Source organism: Stegostoma tigrinum, chromosome 21 (genome assembly GCF_030684315.1).
Source record: "Stegostoma tigrinum isolate sSteTig4 chromosome 21, sSteTig4.hap1, whole genome shotgun sequence".
Lineage (NCBI taxonomy): Eukaryota > Metazoa > Chordata > Chondrichthyes > Orectolobiformes > Stegostomatidae > Stegostoma > Stegostoma tigrinum.
In genome coordinates, this window is record NC_081374.1 from 10,377,851 (window position 1) to 10,390,928 (window position 13,078).

At 43.6% G+C, this 13,078-nt stretch overlaps 1 protein-coding gene across 13 annotated transcripts in view; it reads left to right on the forward strand.

Annotated features, from left to right (window-relative positions):
- The window catches only part of plekha6 (pleckstrin homology domain containing, family A member 6), a 351,695-nt gene that overhangs the window by 45,508 nt on the left and 293,109 nt on the right, over positions 1-13,078 (forward strand). The window contains exon 1 of one of the 13 annotated variants that reach the window (XM_048553363.2): positions 718-813. The exons of 10 other annotated variants lie outside the window; for them this stretch is intronic. The gene's annotated coding sequence lies outside the window, so the exon portion shown is untranslated. Of the gene's footprint in view, positions 1-717; positions 814-889; positions 1,201-1,722; positions 1,998-13,078 lie in introns of those variants that run through there. 2 more of the 13 variants (XM_048553361.2, XM_048553362.2) reach the window with 2 other exon arrangements.

Below are 13,078 nucleotides of genomic sequence, written 5' to 3' on the forward strand. Positions count from 1 at the left end.
GTAGTTCCAAACCTTTGCTATCTCAGACTCCAGCATCAGCAGTTCTTCGAATCCCCATTGAGAATGGCTCAGGATTCAGGCCTACTGGTGTCAATAATGAGTCATGTCTTTGGTGTTCAGGTTCATGTTTTCTCATGGTAATAGCTGGCTATCCATACAGAGGGGAGAATAAGAGATTCCCTCCTACAGAAACCTCAAAGTGCCTCATGTGCCCGATCCTTCAAGCATCACTTGGTTTGCCTGTAACACGGTCTGTTGATCAATATAGTGGCCTTATCAGCCATCCTGAACTGAAGGAGAGGCAAGACACTCTTAATTCCTAGGAATAGGAAACACCAAAACTGCACAGAATGCATTGGTTTAAGGAAGTGGCTTCGCAAGAGCAATTAGGGATTAGCAATAAATGTTTGTCTTGCAAGTGATGCTCACGTGCCAAGAGCAAAGAAAATAAATTTACTCCACAAAGTCGTGAGTTTCATGCTGTAACCACTTGTTGGCTAAAGAATTTACTCCTTAACACTTTTGATTTATTTATGATTGCCCTATAGCCACCTAATTCTGTCTTTGCAGTCTTCTGAAACCCACACCAATCAAAACTCTGATTCAACAGGCCACAGGGTCGATGAAAGTCTGAAATGAAAAACACCATCGTTTTACAAAATAAAGTGCTGTTCCTAGAATTTCTAATTGTTCCTGGAACCCACTCTCACTTCACTTGCAAACGGAGATGACTGGGTGACTGAGCGTGGGTTCTGATCCTGCAGCTTTGTGTGGTAACTGCTCTCTTGCCTTATGAGTACAGTTGTAAATCATGTGAGTACCTTGGGATTCCTTGGCCACAGAGCATGCTCTGACTGTGTGTGTGTGTGTGTGTGTGTGTGTGTGTGACTGTGTGTGTATATGTACGTGACTGTGTGTGTGTGTGTGTGTGTGTATGTATGTGACTCTGTGACTCTGTGTGTCTGTGTCTGTGTGTGTCTGTGTGTGATGCTGATTCTGCAGCATCCTCCTCTTTCCAGCTCTCTCCACCTCCCCCGCCACTGGCAGGAAACGGCATTCCCAGAGTATCTGGGAGAGACGGGATCTGGCTGGTGTGGGTGCAGAGGGCTCTCCCTCTTGGCATCAGAAGAAGGAGCACGCAGCAGGAATGTGATACCAAACCTGACTCGACATAACCAGCCATCTCCAGGCAGGTGTCTGGTAAGTCTTGCAGCTCACTGGAGCGGCATTTTAAACCGGCTCCTTGAGCTGTCAGAGATGGTTTGTTTATTTAGGCGGATTCTTGTTTATTGTGCTAATTAATAGTGACGCCTTGTCATCCGTTCTTTCATCCTTGCTGCAAGAAAATCAGTTCCTGGTCTTCCTCGTACGGATTCCTGCCATGTATCCATGGCAACCAATTAGTAATTGGCCCTTTCTGAGTCCTTGGTATAAAAAAGGCAGAAGAGGCTGGTTATTATGCTTTGAAAAATACTAATCAGATTTGAGAGGGTATTCTCTGTGGTAATGGGGAGTTTGGAATGTGGACCTCTCTCTCTCATCTGTCATGGGGAGGGTCTGGAGTGCTGTCTGTCGAGGGGAGAGGGCTAACAGCTGATTGCATCCATTCCTGAGATGATTACATCTATTGCATTCAGCAGTGAGGAGATTTTGAAAGGGATAATTCACAGGCTGGCTTAGCAGATTACTGTATCTATCCGTCCGTTTCTGTCTTCGCTCTCTGTCTTTCATTCTTTAATTCTCATGCTGCTTCTCTCTCCCTTTATCTTTTGCTTTCTCATCTCTTACTCTCCCTTTCATTGCCACCCTCATCTCCAGAATTTCCAAATGGAGATCTTTTCTTTGTATTTAAATTGTCCTTGAGCTGAATGTGCGTTGTGACTCTAACGACTGAAAGCTCGATGGCTTTTGTTTGAAATGGTTCAGGTGACTCACTTCGGCCCTGATATTTATTTTCAACGGGGGGAACGGACCTGGTAAGGAGAGAGATAGTTCAGGTGAGCAGATTCAACATTTGTACCTCGGTGCCTGCCATCTCTTTGCCTGTACCCTGCTGTTCTTGTTAATATCTGACAATGTTTTGTCCGGTAATGATGGAACCTGCAGTAAAATAGTCAAACAGAGACTGACTGCCGTCAATCATCAGCTTCACCTTGACCCTACCTCGACATGTTGACTGGAGAGTAAATGACTTGGTATCATGTGATGACTAGCCTGGCATTGCACTGTAAATTACTGTTCTGTTGTTCGACAACAAATGACCACAAATTGGAGGCTGTGGCTACCCGAGGGTAATCATCTTGCTTTTAGATCCTCTTGGGATTTGAGTGTGTTGTGCCTCTCCCTTTGTGCCCTGACAGTTGCTTGTGTGCAAGGTGATTTTGACGTATTTATTGTTTCCCCTGTCTGCTGTAATTTTTAAAAATTATTTCACGGCATGTAGGTATCATTGACATGGCCAGCATTTATTGCCCATTCAAGTTGTCCTAGAACTGAGTGGTTTGCTACACCATTTCAGGAGGTAGTAATGAGTCAGTAATTGAGAGTCACAGAAAGGGTAGGCCAGTAAGAGTTCTTTCCCTAAGAGGTGCTAGAGACAGCCCAAAGGTTTGCTTACAACTGATGGTTGTTGTCATGGTCAACCCATTACTGGGGCTATCTTAGCATCCACTCAATGCCACCAACTGTTGTGGTGAGATTTGAAACGGAGTCTGCAGAGCATTAGCTAGTGTCTCTGGACTATTAGCTCAGTGACGTTGTACTATGCGGCAGTCTCCTACCTACTACAGAGGTCTTCAACAGACTTGGATAATCAATTACCCTTGTATTATAATATAGTCAGGACCTCAAAGGGTTAACTGACATCATAAGATACACTCCACTTATCAGGACACAAAGAACTGTGGCTACACATATGATAACATTACCACTGGAATTTCCCTAGCTCGGGATTAGAGACCTGGGTTCAAATCACACCCGTGGGGATCACAATGAGGTCAGCCAGCTGGACCTCATAGAGTATGTGTTCCCTGATTGGGGCTTTAACCTGGTGAAATCAGGGAGCCCTGGCTTACAGGAATAAACAGGAGTGTCAGAGATTTTATTCATTCCGAGACCTGGCTTTGAGCGAGTTGGATCAAATGCTTTCCACATGTAAATAAAGGGGGACTTGGTGATGAGACACTAGCCTCTTTGGAGTTATTTCACTGACTAAATCTACAGTTGTGTCATAACATCTGAACAAATTGGGTAAAAAATATCAAGAAAGGACCATACCTGGGAGGAGCTAACCAGTTGTGTCTAGCGCTACACTAATTCTGTGCTTGTTAGTAAAACTGTTTGAGAATGTTTCATTTGTAGGAATGTGACCTTACTCTTTAAGTTGAACTTGAGGTACCGTGCTTTGAGCCTTAGGTAATTGGCATATTCTGCTTAATGAAGATTGATCTTATCTTCTGCTGGAGATGTCATGTGAGCTTCCAACTCCACTGGGTGTCAGTAATGTAGAGTTTTAACCATAAAATGGATTAGTGACAGTGAATCTACTCCCAGATGGTTCCCACGGAAACTAAGACATACAAGATACTGGGATCTGAATGCCAAAGAGCTTTAAATTCTGGACCTAAACCTTTCCTGTAGCTCTTTGCTCCAAAAGGTTCTCCTTCCCACTTACCTTTTTGGCAAACTTTAGATCCCCTGCTCTAATATCGCCTTTAAAACCATTAGTATAGAGCAGAGTTAAGCTATTCAGCCCATTGAGTCTATTCTGCCATTTATTGTGGCTGATTTGTCTGTCAATCCCACCTCCTGCCTTCTCCCCATAATCCATGATCCCTTTACTAATCAAGAATATATCTACTCTGTCTTAAAGGCACTCAATGAATTGGTCTCCACAGCCTTCTGCACCAACAAGTTCTACAGATTTCCCACCCTCTGGCTGAAGAAATTCCTCTTCATCTCAGTTCTAAAGGATCATACCTTCTCTCTGAGGCTGTGCCATTCGGCCCTTGTTGTCCTAGTGGAAACATCTTCTCCACCATGTCTAGCTCAGTGTTAAATTTTGTTTACAGTCCCCTGAAAGGCTTTGAAACATGTTTAGGTGCTATGGGTTATTTACTTGTTTTAAATTAGATTAGATTCCCTCCAGTGTGGGAACAGGCCCTTCGGCCCAACAAGTCTACACCGCCCCTTGAAGCATCCCACCCAGGCCCTTTCCCCCATAACCCACACATGCCTGAACACTACAGGCAATTTAGCATGGCCAACCCACCTAGCCTGCCCATCTTTGGACTGTGGGAGGAAACTGGAGCACCTGGAGGAAACCCACGCAGACACGGGAAAAATGTGCAAACTCCACACAGACAGTCGCCGGAGGCTGGAATTGAACCCGGGCCCCTGGCGCTGTGAGGCTGCAGTGCTAACCACTGAGCCACCATGCCGCCCAATTTGCACTATTTACTTGGACCAAACTGTCTGAATCAACCTAAAAATTGTGGAATTCTAGTTCTCAAAGATGAAAGTTAGTTATGAGTTATTAGACACGTACTCTGCCAAACTGTGCAATTTAAAAAACATTCTTGCCATCATGCAAGTATCAGCCTGACAGACAGAGGCTGACACTGTTATCATTGGCATTGTAAAAACACAGGCCGACTATGGGCAAATGTTTAGTGGGGACAGGGTCAGTGCTATTTTGGATGAAAAGGGAGTTTTTCCAAATTGTATACGATGGCCACTGGGTATGGATGGGAGCAAGGATTGGAGAGTGACCCATCAGAGCTTTAATGTTTCTAACCTGTGAGCTCTGTCCAACCTGAAACAGATGGTGTAGATTCAACATAGCAAGGCTGTTGTGACAAGAACAAAGTTGGCCAGGTGGATCTCATTGGGTCTGAGATTCCCAAGTGGGGCTGTTAACCTGGGCAAACCAGGGAGCCCTGGCTGACAGATAAAAACAGAAGTCGCAGAAGTCTCCTCACCCCAGGGACTGACTCTGAGCTGGCTGGTCAGAGTCCATGTACTATGCATGTGTAAATGAAGGGTGACTTGGGGACGGGATACAGGCCACTCAGCAGTTATTTCACTCTCTGATGCATCATGGGGGAGGTGATGGCCTAGCCGCATTATCGCTGGAAGACACAGACAAAGTTCTGAGGACCCGGGTTCGAATCCCGCCACAGCAGATGGTGGAATTTGGATTCAATAAATCTCTGGAATTAAGAATCTAAAAGATGACCGTGAATCCATTGTCGATTGTCGATAAAACCCATCTGGTTCACTCATGCTCCTTAGAGAAGGAAACTGCCGTCCTTACCTGGTCTGGCCTACATGTGATTCCGGACCCACAGCAATGTGTTCGACTCTGAACTGCCCTCTGGGCAATTAGGGATGGACAACAAATGTTGCCTAGCCAGCAATGCTCTCATCCTGTGAATGAATAAAAAAAAGTTAGTGACACTCCGTCAACAACTTAGATAGAGCCTTTACATAATAAGACAGCACTTTCAAAGGGACATTGTAAAAACAAGACTGACACTGGACCATATACCAAGATATTAGGCCAAAAGCTTGACTGAAGAAGTAGAGTCGAAGGAGTGTCTCACGCTGGACAGTGTTGTGGAACTTGGGCCCCAATGATCAAATGACTTGCTGTCAATGGAGGAATGATTAAAATCAAAGAATCAAGGAATCTAGATCTGGATGGGTGCAGATGTTTTGGAGAGTTCTTGGGCTGGATATATTTATAGAAACAGGGATTCTATGATCTATATACAGAAAAAAAGGCCAGTTAGGACTGACATAAGGAGAAATATCTTCACCAAGGGAGTGGTGAGCCTGTGGAATTCTCTGTCACAGAAGGACATTCAGGACAAAATATTGAAAGTTTTCAAGAACCGGTTAGCTGAAGTTTTTTTTTAAATATAGCATTCCTACAGTGTGGAAACTTTGGCCTTTTGGCCCAACAAGCCCACACTGACCCTCAGAGCATCTCACCCAGACCCATCCACCTCTAGCCCATCTAATCTACACATGCCCGAACACTACAGGCAATGTGGCATGTCCAATCCATCTAACCTGTGCATCTTTGGACTGTGGGAGGAAACCAGAGCACCCGGAGGAAACCCACGCAGACACAGGGAGAATGTACAGACTCCACACAGGCAGTCGTCTGAGGGTGGAATTGAACTTGGGTCCCTGGTGCTGTGAGGTAACTGTGCTAAACATTGAACCACTGTGCCGTCCCATTCTAGGGGCTAAAGGGATCAAAAGTTATGGGGACAAATTGGGGACAGGGTACTGAGTTGGATGATCAACCATGATCAGGTTAAATGGCTTAACAGCTTTGAAGGGCCAAGTGACCTATTAAGCTCATATTTTGCGTGTTTCTATGTTGCAAATCAGCTGCTTGGCCAGGAGCCAGTGTAGGTCAGCGAGCATGAGGGGAAAAACACAAAATGGGGCTCAGACATGAGTTAAAACAAAGGCAGCAGAGTTTTGGACGAGCTCAAGTTTAAACAGATTAGGATACGGGAGTGCTGCCAGGTCTGGAGTAGTTTGGTTATGGGTAATAAAGGAATGGTTGAAGGTTGCAGCAATAGGCAAATTGAGACGGGAGTGATGCTACTAAGATGGAAACAGATGGTCTTGGTGATGATAGCAATGACAATCTTTGGCTTTAGCTGATTTGAATTACAATTGGATGTAAATGTGTGTGCTTTTCATTCGGGCCAGCAAGACCACAACGTAATGTGAGAATGAGATGAGAGCTGCCCCAGTTTGTGACCTCTGTATCGATAGCAAGGGGTGAACTATACCTCTGAGTACGAGCATCATGAATCACCCTTGCCTTGATGGCAGTCTTAAGCAATATAATACCACTCTTAGAGGAAGCATAATGAGAGTAGTTGCTTTGCAGAATTAGCAAACCTTTATGAATGGTCGCAAGGCTATTTATTCTCACATGAATTTGTCTTGTACCTTTAGCAGTTTCCTGCCTCCCTATTTCTGCTACCCCTCAATTTCTCTGGTGTGAGTAACCCACACAGATGATGCAGCTACAATAAAAAGGCACACAGAGATAAAACAGAATCTGCCTGCTCCCAGATTTCTGCTCATTGCTGATCCATGGCCATTTAATATTAATGCGATGTGGTGCTTGTGTGCTGCACTGATAGTTGGTCTCTCCAATCAAGCTTGTGTTTGCTCTGTGCCACTTCATTGCAATTGTTAGGTTGCAGAGTGTGTGTGCATGGTTACCAGACATGGATACACTCAGTAATTGACACTATTGTTCACGCTAATCTTCCCTTGTTATTCTGTCTGTATGTCCATCTCCCCCCCTCTCTCTCTCTCTCATACACACACCATACATAATCCACTGGGGAGATCCAAGGTGCTGGAAAATGATTTAAATGTATGCAGTTTCACAGGGCACTAACAGCATGGTTTGATTATTTCATGTTCCTTGTTGAGTAAGGTAGGGAATGCATTGCATTGTGTCTCTGTGTGATCTAATTGCCTTCTCCCTTGTTGGTTATAGTGTGTTAGTTTTCAGTGCTTTGCTGCTGGTGGGGCAGTGAAAGGCAGGCTTCTAGCTCTCGAATGCATGAACAATGACAATTGAGAGTGGCCAATAGATCAGAACCCTGACTCCCCACCTAATATTACGTCAACACCTTTACCACACAGACTGCAGCAGATTAAGAAGAGTCACAGATTCATAGAACGCTTACAGCATAGCAAAGGAGACCATTCAGCCCCTTCTGTCCATGCCTGCTGTCAACGACAGGAACTCATCCAGCTTCCCCTTTTCCCCTCAATCCTGAGGTGTGTGTAGCCCACACAGATGATGCAGTTACAGAAAAAAAGGCACACAGGGATAAAACATATTCTGCCAGCTGCCGGGTTTCTGCTCATTGCTGATCTGTGGCCATTTAATATTAATGTGATTTGGTGCTAGTTTCTCCTCAGATAACTTTCCGGTTCCCGTTCTGGAACGCGTCATTGTATTTGCCTCAGAAGAAAGGGACACCACTTTAAGATGGAGATGAGGAGGAATTTTTTTTTCTGTCAGGGGTGAGAATCTTTGGAACTCCTGGGGACTGAGAGCTGCGGAGACAGCATTCTTGTGAATATTTAAGTTGAGAGAGGTAAATTTTTAATCAATAGGGGAACCAAGAGTCACAGAGTAAGGCCAGGAAAGTTCACGTGAGGAGTGTTGGGTCAGCCATGATCCTGTTGAATGGTGGAGCAAGCATATGCTCCTATTTTTCATGGTGTGATGGTCACACTCTGAGGCCTGAATCCAAGCACCTTGAGATTCAAGAGGAGATTTCACTACCAAGTGAGCCCTATCTGACACTTTTTAATATGGAAATAATTTCCACCCATCCATTTGTTCACAGCCTGTGTGATTATGAACACCTCTACCACATCTCTCATCGTATTTTTCTCAAATAAGAGCAAGCCATGCTGCACTAATCTAACCACATTGCTGGAACTTCTCATCTCCTGAACCATTCTTGTAAATCAAACTTCACTGTAATCTTGTAACAGCAGCTTAGAGATCATAAAATCAGAGATATAGGAGCAGATGTAAGCCATTCAACCCGTCGAGTCTCTCTGCATTCAATGAGATCATGACTGATCTGACAATCCTTGATCCCACTTTCCTGCCTTTTTCCAATAACAATTGATTCCCTTACTGACTGAAAATCTGTCTATCTCAGCCTTGAATAATTTAGCCTAAGTGACCCAGCTTTGAAAACCTTCCACAGTAAAGGATTTCAAATTCCCTACCCTCTGAGACACAAAATTCCTCCTCTTGTCTGTCTTAAACTGGCGACCCCTTATTCTGAGATTATGCCCACTGGTTCGAGTTTCTCCTCCAGGGGAAAGAACATCTCCATGTCTACCTGGTCAAGCCTCCTGTGAATCTTGAATAAAAACAAAGTTGCTGGGAAAGTTCAGCAGGTCTGACAGCATCTGTGAAGGAGAAAACAGAGTTAACATTTTGGGTCTGGTGGCCCTATGAATCTTGTATGTTTTAATAAGGTCATTTTAGATGGCCAGTGAATGCTGGCCTTATCAGTGACACACAGTTTCTGAGAATGAAAAGCAAGTAGAAGGGATCAACCCACAGAACTCTGATTCCTGTGGACCACATTACATACACTTCCTGCACTTTTTTGCTGTAAAAGGTAATGGCTCTGGTTAATGACAAGGCAATGTTCATGTCAATAATAATCAAAATACTATGGATGCCAAGAATCTGAAATAAAGGTGGAAAATGCAGGAGAAACTCAGCACATTTGGCAGTGTGGAGAGAGAAGAAGAAGCACTGATCTTACAAAACAAGGTAGTTCACTCTATAGTCACTATAGTTCATACTAATTTGCTTGGCATAATTACGAAGGATTCTCTGGAGCTGTACAGAATATATCTCTGCCCTCTGAGTACTAGTACAGAATAGATCACAATCTAAAGATACAGGGTAAGACCATTTAGGACTGAATTGAGGAGAAATTTCTTCACCCAGAGAATGATGAGTCTGCAATTCACTACCACAGAGAGCTGTTCAGCCCAAAACGCTGTATGATTTCACGAAGCAGTTAGAAATAGCACGTGGGGCTAAAAGAATTTAAAAAAAGGGGGAAAAGCAGGATCAGACGACTGAGTTGGATGAGCAGCTGTGATCACGACTGGCAGAGCAAGTTTTAATATAACTCAACTGTCTCTATCTCTGTGATATCATCAAATTGGATGGGACTCAATGTAACATGAGCATTGATATGAAAATCAAAAAGTGCTGGGCAAGATCAGCAGATCTGGCAGCACTTGTGGAAACAGAAACAGGGCTAGCCTTTCAAGTCCAGAACAACTCTTCTGAAGAACTTCTGTTCAATTCTTCTTATGTTCTTCAGAAGAGTTGTACTGGACTTGAAAGGCTAACCCTGTTTCTGTTTCCACAATTGCTGCCAGATCTGCTGATGTTGCCCAGCACTTTTTGATTTTCATATCAATGCTCATGTTACATTGAGTCCCATCCAATTTGATGATATCACAGAGATAGAGACAGTTGAGTTATATTAAAACTTGCTCTGCCAGTCGTGATCACAGCTGCTCATCCAACTCAGTCGTCTGATCCTATTTTGCCCCTTTTTTAAATTCTTTTAGCCCCACGTGCTATTTCTAACTGCTTCTTGAAATCATAGTGTTTTGGGCTGAACAGCTCTCTGTGGTAGTGAATTGCAGACTCATCATTCTCTGGGTGAAGAAATTTCTCCTCAATTCAGTCCTAAATGGTCTTACTCTGTATCTTTAGATTGTGATCTATTCTGTACTAGTACTCAGAGGGCAGAGATATATTCTGTACAGCTCCGGAGAATCCTTTGTAATTATGCCAAGCAAATTAGTATGAACTATAGTGACTATAGAGTGAACTACCTTGTTTTGTAAGATCAGTGCTTCTTCTGTTTATACTCTCACCAGAGACTTACCTTCTTCCACTGATAATTAGGTAGGCCCTAGATTCAGGGAAAGGAGGATTGGTGACAGAAAACTAGCCAAGACAGAGTATAACAGGCAGGAGATGGTGAAAATGCAATTCGCCTGACAGTCTACTAATGGCCTGGTGAAGATGGAGAATAACATTACAATCTTAGACATTTTAGCAAAGGACATGTCAGAGATTTGCTCATTGACCTCTCCTTGAGTAACCAAAATTGGTCATGGAGATGAACTCAGCCATGAGTTCCTTGTGGTGTTTACCTTTTGTAATAGGTGATGTCATTCCATCTAGAAACAAACTCAACGTACACACACACACACACACACACACACACACATATATAAACAGAGAGAGAGACACACACACACACACACACACACAAACAGAGAGAGAGACACACACACACACACACAAACAGACACACATACACACAAACACAAACAGACACACATACACACAAACACAAACAGACACACATACACACAAACACAAACAGACACACATACACACAAACACAAACAGACACACGCACAAACACAACATACAGACAAACACAGACACACACACACAAACATACAAACAAGCACAAGCAAACACACTTCCAGCTACATCCTGACATCAAATTTATGTGCAGCATGGTCGGCCCCGGGTTCAGAACTGAATTGTTGCTGATAAGGTTGACATGTTGTCAGAGCTTTCTTTTTGCTTTGCACTGCTGAGGCCAGGGCAAGAATTCCAGATTTCAAACAATCACATTGATTTATACTGCAGAAAAATATTAAAATTTGTCGTCTTTCACAAGATGTGGAGAGGGATGTGGTCTGAGGAATCAAGTGGTGTGAAGAGCAGTGAGTGAGCTACAATGCTTCCACTTTGATTAATTACCATAACATCATTCAGAGCCCTGTCTTTTTTAAAACTCATTCATTGGGTGTGGGTGTCACTGGCTGGGCCAGCATTCATTCCCCATCCCTAATTGCCTCTTCACCTGACTAGCTTCCTTGAGCTCTTTCAGAGGGCAGTTAAGAGTTAACTGCATCGCAATGGGTCTAGAGTCACATGTAGATCAGACTGGGTAAGGATGACAGATTTCCTTCCCTAAACAGTGTGCTTGAGACAGATGGTTTTAACAACAATTGATTATGGTTACATGGTTGACATTAGGTGAATTTTTAATTCCAGATTTTTATTGAATTTAGATGTCACTATGTGCCATGGTGAGATTCATATTCCCAGAGCAATAGCTGGAGCCATGGGTTACAGGCTTAGTGTTGGCCAGTGATACAAAGAACATAAGTACAAGGAACAGGCGTAGGCCATTTGGCTCTTCTGGCTTGCTCCATCTTTGATTTAAGACCATGGCTCATCTGAAGCTGGTCTACATATCCCTCCATTCCCTCAAAAATATGTCAACCTCTGGTCTGATTATAAGCATTAGCTGAGCACCCATACATCTTTGAAATCCCAAGATTTAGAATTCTCCACCTGAAGAAATTTCTCCTTACCTCAGTCTGGAAGGGCCAGTGTCTTATTCTGGGAGCCCGAGCTCTCGACTCCCTAAGCAGGGGACGCATCCTCTCTGCACCCACCCTCTGAGGCCACTTTAAGCATGAGTATCTCAACAAGTTCACCTCTTGTTCTTTTGAATTGGGAGGGGGTGGCATACCATAAATATCACTGGGCTAGTATTATAGAACATAGAACATCACAGCACAGTACAGACCCTTCAGCCCTCGATGTTGTGCCGACCTGTCATACCGATCTGAAGCCCATCTAACCTATACTATTCCATGCACATCCATATGCTATTCCTATCAGTACTTTTGTAATACAGACTCCAGGCTAATGTCCTGGAGGCATGGGTTCAAATCTGCCATGGCAGGTAGTGAAATATATATTGAATAAAAACCTGGAATAAAAAGCTGGCCTGATTGTGACCACAGACAATTATCATTAAAAAAAAATCCATGTGTTTTACTAATATCCTTTAGGAAATGAAATCTTCCATCCTTACCTGCTTGGCCTACATGTGACTGCAGACCCACAGCAAACACTTTAACTGACTCTCTTGAGAAATTAGGATGGGCAATAAATTCTGGCTTAGCCAGCAGTGCCCACATCACATGATTTTTAAAAAAATTTAGCTTGATGGCTTCTCATAGCAGAATCTCTTTGTCGTACATAACTTATCTTGTTACACATGATATGCACTTGCTGAGATGCAATGGATTCTTTGTCAAATTATAATTTTCCAAAAATGACCAAGTGCTTTCATTATAAAAGGGAAAAAGAAAGAAAAACACAGCATAACTCAATTGCAGTGTGTTCACTCCCATGTTATAGGACATAGAATTTCTACAGTGTGGAAACAGGACATTTGGCCCAACAGGTCCACACCACCCCACCCAGACCCATCCCCTACATTTCCCCATGTCTAGCCCGAACATCCCTGGGCACTATAGCATAGCCAACCCACCTAGCCTGCACATCTTTAGACTGTGGGAGGAAACCAGAGCACCCGGAGGAAACCCACACAGACACGGGGAGAACGTGTAAACTCCACACAGA